General features: G+C 44.6%; 1 protein-coding gene across 3 annotated transcripts in view; it reads left to right on the forward strand.

The window, feature by feature from the left end:
- The first annotated feature begins 9,386 nt into the window (after positions 1-9,386).
- The window catches only part of LOC131277072 (leucine-rich repeat and calponin homology domain-containing protein 1-like), a 112,420-nt gene continuing 109,216 nt past the window's right edge, over positions 9,387-12,590 (forward strand). For all 3 annotated transcript variants that reach the window (XR_011647827.1, XR_011647826.1, XM_058290810.2), the window contains exon 1: positions 9,387-10,213. The gene's annotated coding sequence lies outside the window, so the exon portion shown is untranslated. The remainder of the gene's footprint in view (positions 10,214-12,590) is intronic.

A 12,590-nucleotide genomic window follows, 5' to 3' on the forward strand; every position in this document is an offset into this window, starting at 1 on the left:
ATAGATAGTCCAAAGTTTCCTGAGCATACACCAACCACACTGCCAAACACAGGTTCAGTAAAAGTTCCAGAAGAGGTATGCATAGAGAGGTCACTTAGTCCCACTTCATCACAATCAAGAGTACTAATTCCAAAGTAGAGCCCACTGGCAAGGCACTGGATGCCAGAGCAATCTGTCCTGAATGTAGGGCCTGGGTGTCTCCTTAGCCCTCAGGAGCACCACTACCTGGAGTTGTATCTACTTTGACAGTCTCTGAGACCCTGCTGATGTGTGCATAAGAGTGATCCCTCTGATGAGTTCCTGTCTCATTTTGAAGTCTCTTAGCCATACAAACTCATTTTAATTTACCATCTCTCCCTTTTATTCAACGTTTTTTTTTCTAACTGCATCACTAGCTGGTGCTTGGTAGTGATCCCTTTGTGCCATGGAGTCTCATCTCTGGGAGGCATGTCCCACATTAGGAGAAGGTAATGTTTCTACAGGATGAGTTTGTCTTAGTGTCCACATTTGAACAACATAGAGGCTCTCAGGAGGTAACTCTTAATCATTGTGCAGCTCTAGGCTTCGTTATAATTTCAAGTACACAGGTTCATAAGCAGTCATCATTATCAAGGGCCCATCATTGGATCTTCCTTCTTCATTGGTCTTTGTCCTTGTACTTGAGGGATTTTTGCTGGTCCATTGGGGAGTACAATTGAGTTTTCTGGAACGGGAACTCAGCACTCCCTTATTTGTCATGTGAAACTCTACCACCTATGTCAATACCCAATGAACATCTGAATATATCTATACACCCTATATGCATGTCCTGGAGAAATACCTCCCACCCATGAATTCCCCTTCAATGACAACACACATCAGTGCTCCTCTCCTGCCTTAGTTGAACCCCTCTGTGACTCAAAACTTCTTCAAATTTGAAGTCTAATATGTTGCCAAATTCAATTAATAGGAAAATGAAATGGTAATGATAGGTTTAAAGATTAGAAATAGAATACATAATAATTTAGAAAAACTAAAATAAAGTAAAAAAATAAATTGGGGCATTAAAAAATGAAAAATGTCATAAGAAACATTTTTTTGATGTTTTGCCTTTCATCACTGAAATTGGTGTTGCCCTGTGTGTACAATAGCAAGGCAATCTGTTCCATTCCTCTCTCAGTGGCTACATTTTTTTTTTAAATTATGTCTTCAAAAAGTTTAGGTCACAGTAAAGTCACATATAGCATATAGGGAACTCCCATATACTCAATATGAAACCTTTTTTTTCCCTTCCCCAGGAATGATCTTTTTACATATGGGTGTTAGATTGACCAAGGGATAACTATGAAGAACTCAAAAATAGACACTCACTTCTGCAGTCAAGTTATTTTTGACAAGGTGGTGACGCCTTTCCAGCTGGACCAGAACAGTCTGTTTTCAACAAATGGTGCTGAGAGAACTTGATATTCCTACCCAAAAGAAAGAAAATCCTTATCTCACGTCTTATGCAAAAATTAACTTAAAATGGATCAAGGACCTAAATATAAAAAGTAACAACCATAAATCTCCTAGAAGAAAATGTAGGAAAATAGCTTTGAGTTCTTGTGGTAAGTGGTAGTTTATTAAACCTTACACCCAAAGCATGAACAAAAAAAGGAAGAAAAAGAAAGATAAATGGGATCACCTCAAAATCGGAAGCTTTTGCATGTCAAAGGACTTTATCAAAGGGAGAAAAGGCAGCTGAATCAATGGGAGAAAATATTTGGAAATTGCATATCCAATAAAGATTTAACATCCATGATATTTAAAGAGACCATACAATTCAACAATTAAAGACAAACTACCCAATTTGAATATAGAAAAACTTGAATAAGTAATTGTCCCAAAAGAAATACAAATGGCAAACATATGAAAAAATGTTCAACTTCACTAGTGATTAGGGAAATGCAAATCAAAACTATAATGAGATATTATTTCACACCTATTAGATTGGCCACAATTAAAAACTACAAGTTTTGGAAAGGATTCATTATTTAAAAATCAGAAAAATACAAGTGTTGGAGAGGATTTACTGTTGGTGGGAATGTAAAATACCACAACCGTAGTGATGGATTGTTTGGCATTTCCTAAGGAAGTTGAATATAGATTTTCCATGTTACACAGCAATACCACTACTAGGTATATACCCAGAAGAATTGAGAGCAGTGACATAAACAGAATATTGGCATTATTCATAATTCCAAGAGATGGAAGCAACTTTGATGTCCATCAAATGATGAATGGATTTTAAAAATTGTAGTGTATACACACAGTGGAATATTATGCAGCTGTAAGAAGATATTAAATCCTGAGGCATATGATTTCTTGAGTGAACATAGAGGACATTATGTTGAATGAAGTAAGCCAGACACAAAAGACAAATACTGTATGACTGCATTATTATAGACTGAATATATTGTGTAAACTCATGGAGATAATAATTAGATACAGGCCACCAGAAAATAGGAGGATAGAAAATGGTAAGCTGAGGTTTAATTTGTGCAGAATTGGTAAAATGGTCATAAACCTTTGGAAATTAATAGAAATGTTGAAATGCCTTCATAGCGTTTGTAACCAGTGGAGCTATTATATGGGTATGACTGGCTGAAAAGGGTAGTCTAAGGCATATTATTAGGTGGTAAAATAAAAAATGTAGCATGGGGCTGCATAACATATTAAAACCTCATGTGAAATGTGATTAGGGGTAAAGCTGCATGTAAGACATTTTACAAAATACAAATAAAAATAAACTAGAGGGACAACCAGAATAATGCCTATGTATGGCAAGGAAGAATAGAGTTTAAAAGGTGATGAATTTTTTCTTTGATTTTTAAAATTAATATTATCATTGTTTTAATGAAAATACTCTAATAATGATTAAAGTGATGGATGCACAACTATGTGGTTAAAGTAGATACATTTGATTGTAAACTTTGGATAGATTTGTACTTTATTAATATGTATTAGTAAAATTGATTTTTTTAAAAAACACAAAAGAAAACATCAATTAAAGTCAAAGCATTTTATTTTTTTGAAAAAGAAAGTTACCCGGTATTTGTTTTGCTAATGTTAACTAAATAAGGACAGATGAATTTATTTGTATATTGACTTTATTTTCATTAAAGTAAGGTTATCAATAAAATTGTTATGAACCTTTAAAAAAACTTTAGGTAAGTAGATGCGTTCAAGCTGTTCAGCACCTGCCTACCACATGGGAGATGCCAGGTTTGGTTCCTAGTGTCTCTTAAAGAAGACAAGCAAGCTGACATATGGGCTGGCACAGAGTGTTGATGAAACAAGATGACAAATTGAAGAGACACAATGAGCAAACACAATCAGAGACTTTGCAAGTGGGAAGTGGAGGAAGCTCAAGCCATGGGGCACCACCCTCCCACATGGGATGTCAGAGTTTTGGTTCTTGGTGCCTCCTAAAAAAATAAGAAGACAAGCATACTATGAATAGATACTGAGATCAGACAGCAAGCATAAACAATGAAGGAGGGAGAAATAAAATAAATCCTTAAAAAATATATTAATTTGTTATTCCCTCAGTCATTTGCACAGATGTTTTCTTCGAAAGATGTAATAGTCCAATTCTATATTCAAGAAAGAGTCTTTCTAAGTTAAGGAAACAATTCTGAATGTTTACCTGAGACACTAAGCCTTTATTTTGCTCAAAATCTTGGGTTTTACTTAAATTTATATTTATATGCAGGCATATTGTCCAAGGTATAGATATTTGATGATGTAGATCCACTGATATTTAATTCTCAGAGTAATGATAAAATCACCCTAGCTTTGTTAATTCTCCTTTCATTTAAATTTTTTGGCAATAATATATTTTTATGGTTTTTGGATTACTGAAGATGTAAATTTTCAAGCATAATTTTTAATTAATATTCCCTTCATGAGGGAAGGTATATCAAGCAAGAAGCTAAAGGTTTTCTAACCTAAATGGTTTTTTTCCAATTTACTTGTATTTTAATACTTTTTAAAATTTAAAAAGAACAAAGTGCTTTAGATTATATAAAAGTTACATAAAAATAAAGAGAATTCCCATGCACCTCAACAATCCCCATCCCAAACTTTTTGAGATAAGCGACATCTTTCATTAATGTGGTACATTTCTTACAACTGATGAAACATGTTGAAGGATTGTACTGATGAAGGACTATACTTTACATAATAGTTTATATTTACCTGCTCAATTTTATAGGTTCTGACAAAATGTATAATGCCCTGTATCTGCCATTGCAACTTCATGCATGACAATTCCAATGTCCCAAAAATGCACCCATGTTGCTCCTATTCTTCCCTCTCCCTCCTCTCAGAAATTCTGGTGACCACTTCCTTTGTATCAATGATAAATGTTCTTCCATTGCTAGAATAATAGTAAGTCTATTTTAGTCCATAGTTACTTTCCCCACTTATGTTTGTTCATTCCTCAATCCTCCAAGTGAGAGTGAGCTTACATTCCATGGGGCAGATAGATTGAACTGTATTGCTTACAGTTGAAGACATTCTCCACTTCCAGGGAGGGTATTGTCCATCATCATCCTTTCTTTTTAGTTATCCTGGGTGAGCCCAGGGAATTGAAGAGTAGGTATTGCAACTCTGCTGAGATTCAAGGCTCAGTTGGCATAAGAACAGACTAAAAATTTAGGTCTCTGGAACATATATTTAGCAAGTATATCATTAATTATAGGTCCAGATAAAAGGGCCAGGAGAGCCCTGTGTAGGGAAATTATAATGAGTCTAATTCTGATAACCTGGGGAGCATATATTCCAAAGTAATACCATTGAGAGGGTGTCAAATTCCTAAAATTGTCTGCTCTGCCTATAGTATCTAGAAGTCTCTAAAGCTCTCAGGATCTCCCTTGCTTTGGACACTGTTTACTGTGGCAGTCAATGAGATGCTCTTGAGATATGCATAAGGCTAACCTCTGGAATGACCTCCTGAATCAGTTAAAAATCTCTTAGCCATAAAAATAATTTGTATTTAACATTTCCCTTTTTGATTCAGGTCTTTTTCCCAATGCATCACTAGTTGATACTTGGTAATAATCCCTTTGTTCTAGGGAGGCTTACTCACAGGAGACATGAACTATGATAGGAAGAATGTAGTGAGTTTATTTGCTGAGTTTGGTTTAGAGAGAGGCATCACTTGAGCAACAAGGAGGCTTTCAGGAGGTAACACTTAGGCAATATATAATACTAGACTGTGTCTCAATTTCACATGAAAAGTTTCTTAAGTACAACCATCAATATCAAGGGCTGGTTGTCCTCCTTCACTAGGCACTTCCCATGCATTTGGAAGATTCTTGATCTTCTATTAGATAATGTAGCAGGAATTCCCAGTATGAGAATTAAATATGCTTTTGGTTATTGTGTGTGTCCTCCACCCACCAAGACAATGTCCCATGACCAGTTGAACATATTCATAGGCCCTAGAGGCATGCCCTAGGTACATCAGTCCCCAGACATTCCCCCATCACTGACAGCCCCCACCAGTGTTTCTCCTCTGCCACGGTTGTGATGCTTCTGTTATCAAAACATCCCCCAAAGCAAAGCCAAAAAATAAACAATAAGGAATCATAAGAAATAAAATAATTAAAATATCAAAAATTAAAAAGAAAAATAATAAATTTAGAAATATTGCATCATTCATTACTGTAAGGCCTGGTATCTTTTATGTATGTTGACAATTTCTTCTATATATTCCCCAAGAGTCTTTTTTTTTTTTTTTGAGCTTTATATTCAAAGAATCTCAGGTTACAGAAAAGTCACATAGAAAATATACAGGATTCTCTTATATCCAAATCCTTCCCACATACCCCTATTAATAAAATTTTACATGCTTATGACGCATTTGTTGCAAGTGATTTACAAATATTGAAGCATTGCTACTAACAATGGTCAGTGGTTTATATTATGGTTTACATTTAACCAGTACACTTTTATAGGTTTTTGAAAAAACTTAAAATGGCCTGTATCCATCATTGCAAGATTGTTCAGAACAATTTCAATGCCCTTAAAATGCCCTATGTTCCATCTCTTCTATTGTTCCCTCCCATTCCCCTTGGAACCAATGATGTCCACTAAGTTTCAATTTTTAAAGAATAAGGTTTATAGTTACATGCAATAATATTGAGTCTTGACATATTGGTATGGTTTTTTTAATTAGGCACTGCCAATTTTCTCAAGAGGCTCTTGCCCCTTTTCTTTGAAACATAGAAGGACTACACAGGGTAGGAGTATGTTTTCTTGCTTATTGCATGGGTCTCCAACCAATGAGATAACACCTTATGACAACGGGAGCACTTACATATTCCACAGAGGATTGCCCCAGGTGCCCTATCCCACATATGCCCCCCAACTTCTTGCCACTAACCTTCCCCTGCCTTATTTCCCAATAGAATATTCCCACAGTTGCAGTTTTGACAACAGACATACAAAACGCCAGAGCTTGCCTGCTCTTTCCTACAACCGTACCCCCAGTTCCATGGAGAGTCAATTCCAAGTCCCCATCTTTTACCCCTCACATTCTTGCATTCTTAAACTCAATCATATCACTGTACCACTATTACCCCAATCTACTGCCCAACTACACTTTCCCACCTAATCACAGGTTTTGCCTATACTGACCATTTGCTTACCAACTTCTACTACCTTTCTGTCTCCTGTAAACTTACCTTCCAAACTCTAGCTCATCTGCTTAATTTGCTTAAGTCATATAATTGAGGTCATGTAATATTTGTGCATCTGTGACTGACTTACTTCACTCAGTATGAGGTCTTCTGGGTTCTACCATGTTGTCCCCGTGGCCTCCTGCTGGCATTCGGTGTATACATTTTGGAACCCCGCTTGCCCCAGCGCTGGAGGTTTTCCTGGCAGTGGACGCGCTCCCCGAAGTGCATCGGGTGAGTTTCGGCCGGATGCCTATTGGCCGCATCTGTCCCGGCACTGCCACTGGGGACAACTCCCGAGTGCGGAAAACGCCTCCCCTCCCCCCCAATCGATCACAACCGTCTTCCCACTCCCGGGCTTGGGCACCTCCCGCCAGTGGCCACCTTCTCCAGAGCAACCAGGAGGGGCGGGGTCGGGGCGAGTCTGCCGGGGGGCGGGGTGAGTGGCGCCTGCGCGCCAGGGCGGCGCTGGGCGTGGGCGGCCCAGCGGGCCGGGGCGCCTGCGCTTTGCTCCCGGCTTTGCGGGCGTCAGAGAGCGGTCTGCGGCGGCGCGGGCGGCCTAGCGCTTGCCCCTGCCCCTCCCCCACCCCCACCCCGGGCGCCGTCCGGGCGCCCCGAAAGGGGGGGGTCAGGCGGAGGCAGCGGATGGAGCGAGAGGGGGCTTAGATCCCACAGGGCTGTTGGATGCGGCTCTCCCGCTGGCAGGTGTCGGCACTTTTGCTTCCCTCCGCGGTGACGACCACGTTCTCCTCCCTCTCAGCTGACCTGGGCCGGTCCAACGATCCTGAGCGCAGGTGGTACACCTGTGCTGGGGCTCAGGTCCCAGCTGGCACGGGGCCTGTCCAGAGACCTGCAGAAGCCTGTCTCCTGAGCGTGCACGCACCCAGTGCCAGGCTCAGCCGCAGCCAAAGTGACAGAAGAAGAGGCATGTGTAGGGAGGCCCCCCTGCAACCGACTCCCCCACCCCCACCCCGGACCCCGTGCAAGAGCACGGATTCCCAGGTAGAGCCCACTGGCAGGCCACTGAGGCCCGGAGCCACCTGCCATCAGCAGCGTAGTCCTGGGTGTCCCCGCAGCCCTCAGGAGCACAAGGGCCTGGGGCTTGATCGACCAGGCAGCTGCACCTCGGCGAGAAGGCCTATCTGCTTTGGTTTGGAAATCTGGACAGTATCCCTGCGGCCTTGCCCGCTATGGTAGCTTGGAACGGCAATCAATAGGAAAATCACCTGGTTGCGTGGCGTGCTGTGGCAGAGGGAAATGTGCTGAAGATGATGGGTTCTCCCTTTTTTTCCCCCAGAAACGGATGGGTACGACTCGAGTCACTGCCCAGACAACCCATACGTCCGCTTTGGACGGTCACGATGGCCGCTTAGAATATAGCCGGTCCATGGAACACCTGGACCTGTAAGCCCACTTGACCGCAGTGCCTGCCTCAAGTGAGCAGAAATGATTTCCACGCCAGTGTCTCACCACCCGATAGGTAAGCAGTTTCGTTTTGCGTCCCGCGGCCCCAGAGCCGAGAGACACGCTCGTCGGTTGGTACGGTCCCAAAAAGGAGGGCGAGAGGAGAAAGGGCAGGCTCCTTGCTCAGAGTCGTCGGGGTGCTCTGGGGCCCCTCTCGTCCCAGAAAAGAAACGCAGAGAAAGAGAGGTCACTGACAAGGGAGAGGGAAGACCCTGGGCCTGCCCTCTCCGGGAGACAGGCCTCTGCAGGCCTGGCCGGGAGCCCAGGCTGAAGCCCGCAGGCCACCGGTGGGAAAGGCCGGGGTTCCCCTGACATAAGGTGGAGGTGACGCCGATGGGAGACAGCATGTCTGTGACCATTGCCGTGGGAGAGACCTGCAGGGCAACGCCGGCCGGCCCTAGCTAGGCCCCCGCTTGAGGAGGCCTCGGGGACTTTGGTTGGTGAGGAAACCCCCTCTTCAGACGGGTCTGGCAGCCTGGCCCAACCCAGACCCTTGGCCTGGGCCAGGTGAGCTATGGCATGGAGAGGGGGCTCTCCCAGCAGCCCCAGAGCTGGCCCACGGGTCCCTTCCCCCACAGCCCCTTCGGCAAGGGGCCCTGCCCCTCCCCCTGCCTTAGAACTCAGCCCTCTGGCCCCCAGCAAGTGTCAGGAAGGAACTATTCCTAGCCAACAGTGGCCCCTAGCGGTGGAAGTTTTGGCTCTGACTTTGGGCACCCGAGCCGCTCTCTTGTTCCCGGAGCTTCTTCTGTCTCTTGGCTTTTCACCAGACAGACAGGAGGGAACAACTGTCCAGGACGGCATAGCAGAGCTTCTCTCCTAGCCCAGTGCCCACCCGGCAGGCTCCACCCACGTCGGCGACCCCTTCCGTCGCGTCCCCGTGGCCTCCTGCTGGCATTCGGTGTATACATTTTGGAACCCCGCTTGCCCCAGCGCTGGAGGTTTTCCTGGCAGTGGACGCGCTCCCCGAAGTGCATCGGGTGGGTTTTGGCCGGATGCCTATTGGCCGCATCTGTCCCGGCACTGCCACTGGGGACAACTCCCGAGTGCGGAAAACGCCTCCCCTCCCCCCCAATCGATCACAACCGTCTTCCCACTCCCGGGCTTGGGCACCTCCCGCCAGTGGCCACCGTCTCCAGAGCAACCAGGAGGGGCGGGGTCAGGGCGAGTCTGCCGGGGGCGGGGTGAGTGGCGCCTGCGCGCCAGGGCGGCGCTGGGCGTGGGCGGCCCCCGGGCCGGGCGCCTGCGCTTTGCTCCGGGCTTTGCGGGTGTCAGAGAGCGGTCTGAGGCGGCGCGGGAGGCCTAGCGCTCGCCCCTGCCCCTCCCCCATCCCCACCCCGGGCGCCGTCCGGGCGCCCCGAAAGGAGGGGGTCAGGCGGAGGCAGCGGATGGAGCGAGAGGGGGCTTAGATCCCACAGGGCTGTTGATTGCCGCTCTCCCGCTGGCAGGTGTCGGCACTTTTTCCTCCCTCCTCGGTGAGGACCATATTCTCCTCCCTCTCAGTTGCCCTGGGCTGGTCCAATGAACCTGAGTGCAGGTGGTGCACCTGCCCTGGGGCTCAGGTCCCAGCTGGCACGGGGCCTGTCCAGAGACATGCAGAAGCCTGTCTCCTGATCATGCACGCACTCAGTGCCAGGCTCAGCCGCAGCCAAAGTGACAGAAGAAGAGGCATGTGTAGGGAGGCCCCCCTCCAACTGACTCCCCCCTCCCACACCGTGCAAGAGCACGGATTCCCAAGTAGAGCCCTCTCAGGGCACCGAGGACCAGAGCCGCCTGCCATCAGCAGCGTAGTCCTGGTTGTCCCCTGTTACTTTTACCCCAGCTGAGTTTGGTGCTGGGGGTTAATGTATACCCAGGGGACCTGAATCTCTGGACTGACCATGTGAATGCCAGGCCCTGAGCTTAACAGCCTTGCAACTTCTACTCTGGTTTACTGGACTTATCCCACTCATCTAACATGGAAGTGAAGAAGGTCAAGCACCACACCATGGAGCCAAGAGTGTCTACAACTGAAAGCTTGAGCATTGCATCCAGCATCCATGTGGAATGTAAGCCCCCTCATGATATAGATGTGGAGTATACAGAACCATTCTAAGGTCCACAGGATGGAGGAATAGAGTATGGATTCAAGTGGACTTACTGATAGTCTGTTCATGAAATATTGTGATTAGTAATTGATGAAAATGTGGCATTGGTGTGGAGAAAGTGGCCATAGTGGTGGCTTGGGGTAGGGAGTGGGAGGAAGAGATGTGATGTGGGGCATTTTCAGGACTTGGAGTTGTCCTGGGTGGTGCTGCAGGGAGAGTTACTGGATATTGTATGTCCTCCCATGGCCCACTGGGTGGACTGTGGGAGAGTGGCTATGATGTGGACCACTGACCATGAGGAGCAGTGGTGCTCAGAGATGTATTCACCAAATGCAATGAATATCTCATGATGAAAGAGGAGGTTGTTGTTATAGGGAGAGGAGTTGGGTGATGGGGTGGGGGGTATATGGGAACCTCATTTTTTAATGTAACAAAAAAATAAGGACAAAATAAATAAATAATCCTATTAATTAATTTCAGGAAGGAAATGAAAAGTCCTTGAAAGCTATGGAAGATCTTTTCTAAATTATAATTAAAACAAATTAAAGAATTGTAATATATTCCAGAACCTAGCATTCAGTATGCTTTTAAAATTATTCACAGTTTTAGACTTTTATTAAAGAAGAGAAGTTTTAAACCTTGTGTAAAGGAAGGAAAAAGGACATTCCTAGAATAAAGTATAATGATTTCAATTTTATTTAACTTAGGTGTAATCTCCCTACATTTATAGAATGCCAATTAAATAAATTAATATTATATTAAGTCCTTAAGACAATGATATTTTAAATTCATGTTTAATGGAATTAAGTTAAAAGGAGAAAATGTAGATCTGCCCTCTCTTCAATGAATAAAGTAAACTTCATTGGTTGCTAATTGTAATTTTTAAAAAAGATTTATTTATTTCCCCCACTTTTTGGTTTTTGCACTTGCATCTGCTTCCCGTGTCTTTTCTTTCTTTCTTTTTTTTAAGATTTATTTATTTATTTATTTCTCTTCTCTCCCCTGCTCACCCACGCCCACTGGTTGTCTGCTCTCTGTCCATTCACTGTGTCATCATCTTTGTCTACTTCTGTTGTCAGCAGCATGGGAATCTTTGTTTCTTTTTGTTGCATCATCTTGCTGTGTCAGCTCTCCATGTGTGTGGTGCCATTCTTGGGCAGGCTGCACTTTCTTTCACACTGGGTGGCTCTCCTTACGGGGCACACTCCTTGCGCCTGGGGCTCCCCTACACAGAGGACACCCCTGTGTGGCATGGCACTCCTTGCACGCATCAGCACTGTGCATGGGCCAGCTCCACATGGGTCAAGGAGGCCCGGGGTTTGAACCGTGGACCTCCCATATGGTAGATGGATGCCCTAACCACTGGGCCAAGTCTGCCACCCCCATGTCTTTGGCTCTGGGAACCCATCCCGGGACCTCTGATGTGGGAGAGAGGCATTCAGTTTCACACACTGACTCATCTCTCCAGTCTGCTGCATCTCTCAGTCTCTCCTCTATGTCTCACTTTGTTGTGTCACCTTGCTGCACCAGCTGTGTGTAGCATGGGCTGTCAGTTCTCTGCCATGTGGCCTATCAGCTCTCCATGTCAGTGGACTTTCAGCTCTCTATGGTGCTCAGGCCAGTTTGCCTTTACCAGGAGGCCCTGGGAATTGAAGCTGGGGCCTCCTATATGGTAGATGGGAGCCCGGTCTTGAGCTACATATACCTCCCTAATTGTAATTTAATAAGCTTTGTTTTAATGTGAAATATCCATTCCATGTGGTTAGGGTAAATTATATGGAGTTTGAAAAAACATCTAAACTGAAGCATTTAAATGACTAATTCCGGGAATGTAGCTGTAAGATAAAGGAATGCCTCTCTTAAGTACTATCTTTATTTTCTTTGCCATGTGCTTATCTTGTTGCCTATACTGTCTCTGAGTTTATGTCTAGGGCACACCTCTCCTAGCTGTCCTAAGCATAACCACTGATGTAGGAACTAAGATTGAAGTTCATACTGAAACCTAGCAGGTCTACTACAGTCTCTCCCTGGAGTTAACCAGCAGCATAAAAGAATTCAAGGAAGAATGCTGTTTCCATCAACTTTGGGAGGGAGCAGCCTCTGAAGGTACCTGGCCTTTCTCACTCTTGTTGTCTAGTAGGTCATGACTACACCACTTTTTGGGTCTGTTTGCCACCATCCTCTTTATCTCTTTATTGGGACCATGGATTTTCAAAATTTGAATTGTTTATTTCTAATGAATCAATGGCTTATTAATCATGTGGGGATTTCATCCAGTTCCAACCAGGATGTGGACCCATCTTCCCTCAAACACAATAGAATAGTGAGAGAGGTCATG

The sequence above is a fragment of the Dasypus novemcinctus genome, chromosome 31, assembly GCF_030445035.2.
Source record: "Dasypus novemcinctus isolate mDasNov1 chromosome 31, mDasNov1.1.hap2, whole genome shotgun sequence".
Taxonomy (NCBI): Eukaryota; Metazoa; Chordata; class Mammalia; order Cingulata; family Dasypodidae; genus Dasypus; species Dasypus novemcinctus.